Raw genomic sequence first — 8,749 nt, forward strand, 5'->3', positions numbered from 1 at the left:
ATATACAAATCAATTTTCACTGCAAAGTAAAGGAGCTGTTACAGTGGAGGATTACTGGACTGAATGTCAATATTATGACATAGTATGAGTGTGTTTCATGTTTGGTAATTGCAATCATTGTTGCTTTTGTTGTGGTCATCCATGTACAATGCTTGGTGTCAGTCTATTTATCTCTTGTAAAAATAAAATACAGTGTGTGTGTGTGAAAAAAAATAAATAAATAAATAAAGTAATACTGCGTGGTACCCATCCCATGGGTCCCAAAAAAAAAAAAAAAAAAAAAAAAAAGAATGGACTGGTGTACACTTTTATAACTTGAGAAAATGGAGCGAGTAACCAGTCTCTCCTCATCCTAAGATGCTCCTTGCGGGAGGAAAGCACACACCCTAGACACACGGTTAGTGCCCAGAATGAGCTGAGCTCTGTACCCAGAGCAGCCTTGAGTGAAGGTCCTTGCCCTCTAGGAGCAAGTTCGGGTGAAGGGAGTTCCCCAAAGGAAGTGACTCACTCAGGGAGGGTCTCTTTGTTATGGCGTGTGCCAGGCCAAATCTGTTTGACCACTACAACTTCAAGCCTGTAAACAGTGGGAATATGGAGTCTCCCCCACACCCACTCCACCCCAGTCTCTCCCCAGGCCCTCCCTAAATTGACAAGGTGAGCTCACGGGCAGGACACTCCGCAGAGCCGCGTGGAACATACAACAATGCTCCAGCTCCTCTGGGGCACCCTCTCCAAAATTCCCCAGGTACAGTCCTGCCACCACTGCACCGGCCCTGAAAGGAGAAATATGGAAAACATTAACTCCCTCATGGTATCGTTGGAGAAACTGAAGCCCAGGAAAAATTCAACGTCTGCCTGCGAATCAGCATTAAAAACACCAGCACCCAGGAATCAATTCCAACTCCTGCTTCTCACACTCAGCCCCCAGGACCTTCCCACTCCAGGCTCTGTGTCCTCCCAGGGAGCAGAGACCTGGTGTTCACAGGCTGTGGTAACTCCTGGCACCTCCTAGCAACAGGCATGGCACCTAATAAGCACTTCACATAATGTTGATCAGCAACCGAGATGCCTACTTACTCCTCTCTGACTTCCTGTTTTCTCATCTGCAAAATGCCAGGGTTAAATTAGATGATCTCTGAGACATTTTCCATTTCTAACTGGTATTTTTAGGTCAGCTGAGTACCTTAGCTTGGCAAATGGGAAGTGTGGAAATCAGATTAGGAAAGTAGGTTGGGGTCCCAAGGATAGATAGAGAACCTAGCACAGGGCAGGCAAGGGTTAAAAATGAGGGAGAGGTGTGAGAGATGTGCCCTCACAGAGCCCACAGCCTGGGGCAAATAAGATCCTCAATAAGAATGGAGATGGGCAGGCAAAGCTGCTCAGAAGAAGGAAACTCCGTAAGCTTGGAAGTCAGGAGATCTGGGTGCCTATGCAGAGCCTGACTTTGCCTTGCTGGGAAGATTACTTCCTTTTTCTGGACCTCACTGGTTTTCTGGACCTCATTTATGGTTTAAAGTCATCAATATCCACTCTTCTACAAGGTCTTGAAAGGAAGATCTTCCCTCCTTTTCCTTGACAGAGGTGGAGCAGGAAGAGTCCCTCTTCCATTGTCTGGGGCTCTTTCTTCAAAACACACGTCATGTGGCTAACATTGCTCATTTTTACATGGGGATTCCTTGGGGCAGGCCATGGCCTTAACCCTGACTGCATGGACAGAAATTTGCAGAAACCTGAGTATGTTATAGACCTTGATCTCCTCTAATTCTTTCAAATGTGTCCCCTTTCTCTTCCTTTTTTAAAATATTTTAGCTCAGACACCCTGCACAGAAGAAATTACAGACTCTCTGGGTTGGAAGAGACCTGAGGGTCTTTACATCTTGATCTTCTTCCATCTCAGCATCTACCCATCCAGGCTCTGTCTGAACATCCCCAGGAGCAAGGATCTCAGTGTCTCCCATGGCAGCTAATTCCATCTGGGGCAGTTCTATTTATTAGCAGTTTTTCAAAGGAAAACTGACAGCTCCCTTAATTAAAACAAGCCTGAATACCAACAGCAGTCAGCTCACCAGCTATTTCCTTGGGATCTGTCTCCAGCAAGACAGCTGGGCTGTAGATGTCTTGCCTCAGCAGGTATTCCCACCTCCAATCCTAAATCTTTGCCTTTAGACTTTAGGTCCATCTTGATCATTCACAAGTCCCATAGTAACTTGTTGCTTGTTAAATAATGTTTAATTTTGAGATTTTTTTCCCCTACTTCATTTTTTTAAGGGAGTGTAGCTCAGTGGTTAATTCCATGAGCTAATTCCATACCATGGATTAGGTTGGAGTCTCAACGTGATCCGAGTCTCAGTTCTGGCTCATTCAGTCGCGGTGTGCCCTTAGTCAAATGACTTATCCTCTCCGAGTCTCAGTTTCCAAGTCTGTAAAAATTAATAACACTTACCTCTTGGGTTGTTAAAAGAATTAAATTAAATAGCTCAGTTGAGGTGTTTGTCCTAGTAAGAAGGAGTGTTAAGGAGTCCTATTTGTTTTTCGTACAGCCCATCTTCATGTAGAGTCCAAATCCATCTCTCTGTAGCAATTACCATCTTCTTGGTCCCAGCTCTATCCTCTGGGACCTTGCAGAATAGGCTAAATCCCTCTTCCACGTGGCAACCCTTCAAATATTTCCATTTGACCACAACCCCTTTACATGGTAAAGGGCCTCACCCGAGAAACTGAGGTGGGATAAAGTGTATCCAAAGCCTCACCACAATCTGGAAGGAGAACCAAGAATTGCTACTTCCCTGGCCTGGAGTGACCACCTCAACATCGGCTTCCAAGAAGAGTGGGGTAAGCCAGGGCTCTTGGAAAACTCAACTCTGGCAACACATGACACTGAAGTGTTGAAACATGCCACTTTGATGTGGCATTAGCTCATGATATTGCTTTATTTTCTTAATTTAGAAGAAAAGCACAGCTGCTAGAATTTCTAATATAATAATAAGTATGGTAGTACACCAAAGGTTTTCAGGAATTTTTCCACAAGAGCACTGCACCCAATTGTGTAACTTTTTAAAAAATGTTCTTGCAAATCCATTTTTTTCTATTATGCAAAGACCATCTTTTAAATTGTTTTCTAACCTTTCAACTTCTAAACTATTAAATCCTTGATGGCCAATGTATTCTGTCTAGTTGAAACAACTTCTAGAGCAAGACAGGGTTTAATTAAATAAACAAATACTTAGACGGAAGTACTCTTTTTGTTGAATGGAGATCCTAAGAAATCTATCTACTACCTTTCTACCTGCTTGGGATGTGAGCATTATTTGATCCCCTGTTTTGAACTCACTGAAATGAGACCGCTAGATAAATGCAAAATATTATTCTCATCAGCCAGTCCCATAATATATTCTGTAGTTAAATTTCTTGTCTCTGGATGGTTTTCAAGCTTGGACTGTTAGTGCCAGTGACTTATTAGGGAAACTGCAGAACAGACTCTTTCATTGGGAAGAAGAATAGACTAGAATCTCCCTTAAAGATAACTTCAAAACATGAGGTTCTACTTTTCTAATCAATTGTTGAGACAATCTGTGTTGGGAGACAAAAAGAGTACTAGTGAAGGCTTGCTCTTTAGAAGATAACTCAAAAAGAAACGTATCTGATCACACAGATAGTCAAAATTTCAGGGTTTAATTATGTTACTTTCTGTGTAATACTGGAAATTTCTTTATCCCATGGTAGACTGCCTGGTAAAAGTCAGACCAATTAAGGACCATAATAATTTTTCCTTTTTCTTTACCAATCTCTGTGCCCAATTCACTGATTATTTCTCATGCAGAATAAATCCAGTAACTGTTTTTATTAATCATCTTTATCTACCTGCAGAATTTCCCATGTGGTGTTTGCTTGATGGGTTCCAAGAGTGCCCATAGATTGATCCTTTCAGCCTTCTGCACCATCAGCAGGACCTGGAACAGCCAGGGTTCTCAGCCACTTACCTCCAGTAGCATCTGGTCTGTTTACTCCAGTATAACAAAGAAATGCTATCAGTTTCTTCGTGTATCATGTCTTGGAAGGGGCTGGGAAGCACTGAGCTTCATTGTAACTTTTACGTCTTTGAAAATACATAATATAATTTTAATATTGTGGAGGCAATTGAAACTGGCCAATTTTAGTGTTCTTCATGTTTGTTTTTAAAATTAAACTTAGGTGGAAACCTGTCCCTTTTGTGTGACCTGCTGGCCATGGATTGGTCATCCCTGCCTGACTCCATTTGCCTACATGAAGAAGAGTAGCTATCCCTTAGAAGACTTAAAGAATGAATATATGTATATGTATAACTGAATCACTTTGCCATACACCTGAAACTAACACAACATTGTAAATCAACTATACGCCAATAAAATTAAAATATTAAAAAAAAAAAAATCTCAGGAGCTCCCTCATGTAAAATGGGCAAAACATTCTCACCAACACACTTGACCCACTGCCCTGAAATAGGTCCCTACCTCAGATCCTTTTCATTCGACTCAGATGCAATTTCCTCCAAGAAGCCTTCTCTGACTCTTCACATCCCATCACTAAAGTTAGAAATAATCTCCCCATTCTTTGAATCCCCGTAACTCTCGTTCTGTTCTTTTCTTACAACATATAACAATTTTTGAATCCTGGTCAGTCATATGGTAATAACTGTACTGGAATGTAAACTTTGGGGAGGTAATCCATGTCTTATTTTTAATATCCTTTAAAACACGCCTAACAGGACTTGAATTACACATGAAAGGCACTTAACCAGCTAAAGGAAAGATAAATTAATTTGACACTTCTCTTTGATTCATTATATCTGATTTATTTGGAAATTTGAGTTCCTTAGGAAGTATTTTGGGGGGTATTTTGGGGGGGGGGTTTTCAAAAAATTCTCAAAATTTATGGCAGCTTATTTTTAATTTTAATTATATGATCTAGATGAAAACAAAAACACATGAAAAATATTAAACTTTGCTGTTAAGCAGGGAAGTACAGATGAAAACAAATTTGAAGCACTGTTTTTAATAAAGTAAAGTAGGAAAAAGCTTTAAGCAAACAATTAATGCTTGAAAGAGCTGTGGTTAAATTGGCTAGCGGCATTTTAAATTAACACTTATTTTAAACAGTATATGAGAGCTGTAAAGATGCCCAGGCATATTTCCCCAGTCATCCCATTCATAGAAATTTTAGAATTCGTGCAAAGGTAACAATTCAACAACAACAACAAAAAGCAAAATGTGCAAAATGCACAAACATGTCTGTAACAGCATTCACTATAATAGCAAAAAAGCAAACAAATAAACAACAAACAAAAAAATTGAAGAGAGATCTTCCAGCTACAGAGAGAGGTCTCAGGAGAAACCAACTCTGGAAGAGTTCCAAGTTCCCTGGCCGGGGAATCAAACCCACGTTCCCTGCATTGGAAGTGTGGCATCTTAACCACTGGACCACTGGGGAAGTCCCTGATTCTTCATTTTAAAATGCCTTATCTTGCTTTAATACTCCAAGACCCAGCAAATCCTTTTTGGAAGATGATACCTTTAAAGAAGGAGACAGTGTGATCAGTGTCTTCAGTTATTAGAAGGAGGTAAATAATATCCTGTACTGAGTCTCCAGTAGGCAGACTACAATGAGAGGGTCAAAATTAGAGGAAGTGTTTTAGAGCACTCTGTTGCAAGGGACCACCACCTGAATGCCCAGAGTATGACCTGGTCTGCATAGGCCTCACAGGCTCTGGCAAGACCAGCCTGCTGTCTAATCTCTGCAGTGAAAATCCCGACAGCGTTGTGTCAACCACAGGTTTTAGTATAAAAGCAGTGCCATTCCAGAATGCCATCTTGAATGTAAAAGAATTTGGAGGGGCTGATGATATCCAGAAATACTGGAGCCGCTACGACCAAGGATCTCAAGGAGTAATATATGTATTAGACGGTGCCTCTTCAGAAGATGATTTAGAGACTGCTAGAAGTGAACTGCACTCAGCTCTTCAGCACCCACAACTACGCAATTTACCCTTTTTAATATTGGCCAATCATCAAAACAAGCCAGCCGCTCGATCAGTACCAGAGCCGTGTGGCTGACAGGGTGTTGGTGCTCCAGCCAGCTGTCAGGCCTGAGCCTCTGAGGTGGGAGAGCTGAGTTCAGAACATTGGTCCACCAGAGACCTCCCAGCCCCACATAATATCAATCAGCGAGAGTTCTCCCAGAGATCTCCATCTCAACGTTATGACCCAGCTCCACTCAATGACCAGCAAGCTCCAGTGCTGGACATCCCATGTGAAACAACTAGCAAGACAGGAACACAACCCCACCCATTAGCAGAGAGGCTGCCTAAACTCATAATAAGTTCACAGACACCTGAAACACACCACCGGACATGCTTCTCCCCACCAGAAAGACAAGATCCAGCCCCATCCACCTGAACACAGACACCAGTCCCCTCCACCAGGAAGCCTACACAGCCCACTGAACCAACCTTACCCACTGGGGGCAGACACCAAAAACAAAGGGAACTACGAACCTGCAGCCTGTGAAAAGGAGACCCCAAACACAGTAAGTTAAGCAAAATGAGAAGACAGAGAAATATGCAGCAGACGAAGGAGCAAGGTAAAAACCCACCAGAGCAAACAAATGAAGAGGAAATAGGTAGTCTACCTGAAAAAGAATTCAGAGTAATGATAGTAAAGATGATCCAAAATCTTGGAAATAGAATGGAGAAAATACAAGAAATGTTTAATAAGGACCTAGAAGAACTAAAGAGCAAACATACAATGATGAACACCACAATAAATGAAATTAAAAATTCTCTAGAAGGAATCAATAGCAGAATAACTGAGGCAGAAGAATGGATAAGTGACCTGGAAGATGAAATAGTGGAAATAACTACCTCAGAGCAGAATAAAGAAAAAAGAATGAAAAGAATTCAAGACAGTCTCAGAGACCTCTGGGACAACACTAAATGTGCCAACATTCGAATTATAGGGGTCCCAGAAGAAGAAGAGAAAAAGAAAGGGTCTGAGAAAATATTTGAAGAGATTATAGTTGAAAACTTCCCTAATATGGGAAAAGAAATAGTCAAGTCCAGGAAGCACAGAGTCCCATACCGGATAAATCCAAGGAGAAACACACCAAGACACATATCAATCAAACTATCAAAAATTAAATACAAAGAAAAAATATTAAAAGCAGCAAGGGAAAAGCAACAAATAACATACAAGGGAATCCACGTAAGGTTAACAACTGATCTTTCAGCAGAAACTCTGCAAGCCAGAAGGGAGTGGCAGGACATATTTAAAGTGATGAAAGGGAAAAACCTACAACCAAGATTACCTTAACCAGCAAGGATCTCATTCAGATTCGATGGAGAAATTAAAACCTTTACAGACAAGCAAAAGCTAAGAGAATTCAGCACCACCAAACCAGCTTTACAACAAATGCTAAAGGAACTTCTTTAGGCAGGAAACACAAGAGAAGGAAAACACCTACAAAAACAAACCCAAAACAATTAAGAAAATGGTAATAGGAACATACATATCGATAACTACCTTAAATGTAAATGGATTAAATGCTCCAACCAAAAGACATAGACTGGCTGAATGGATACAAAAACAAGACCCATATATATGCTGTCTACAAGACACCCAGTTCAGACCTAGGGACACATACAGACTGAAAGTGAGGGAATGGAAAAAGATATTCCATGCAAATGGAAATAAAAAGAAAGCTGGAGTAGCAATTCTCATATCAGACAAAATAGACTTTAAAATAAAGACTATTACAAGAGACAAAGAAGGACACTACATAATGATCAATATGGATTGATCATAGGGATCAATCCAAGAAGAAGATATAACAATTGTAAATATTTATGCACCCAACATAGGAGCACCTCAATACATAAGGCAAATGCTAACAGCCATAAAAGGGGAAATCAACATTAACACAATAATAGTAGGGGACTTTAACACCCCACTTTCACCAATGGACAGATCATCCAAAATGAAAATAAATAAGGAAACACAAGCTTTAAATGATACATTAAACAAGATGGACTTAACTGATAGTCATAGGACATTCCATCCAAGACCAACAGAATACACTTTCTTCTCAAGTGCTCATGGAACATTCTCCAGGATAGATCATATCTTGGGTCACAAATCAAGCTTGGTAAATTTAAGAAAACTGAAATCATATCAAGTATCTTTTCTGACCACAACGCTATGAGACTAGATATCAATTACAGGAAAAAACTGTATAAAATAAAAACACATGGAGGCTAAACAATACGCTACTAAATAACCAAGAGCTCACTGAAGAAATCAAAGAGGAAATCAAAAATGCAAGAGGGGAATAAAGACACAGACATACTAGAGAATGGACTTGAGGATATGGGGAAGGGGAAGGGTAAGATGTGACAAAGTGAGAGAGTGGCATGGACATATATACACTACCAAACGTAAAATAGATAGCTAGTGGGAAGCAACCGCATAGCACAGGGAGATCAGCTCTGTGCTTTGTGAACACCTAGAGGGGTGGGATAGGGAGGGTGGGAGGGAGGGAGATGCAAGAAGGAAGAGATATGGGAACATATGTATATGTATAACTGATTCACTTTGTTATAAAGCAGAAACTAACACACCATTATAAAGCAATTATACTCCAATAAAGATGTTAAAAAAAATACCTAGAAACAAATGACAATGAAAACAAAACAACCTAAAACCTATGGCATGCAGCAAAA

This window comes from Balaenoptera physalus (assembly GCF_965194825.1).
Source record: "Balaenoptera physalus genome assembly, chromosome: 4".
Taxonomy (NCBI): domain Eukaryota; kingdom Metazoa; phylum Chordata; class Mammalia; order Artiodactyla; family Balaenopteridae; genus Balaenoptera; species Balaenoptera physalus.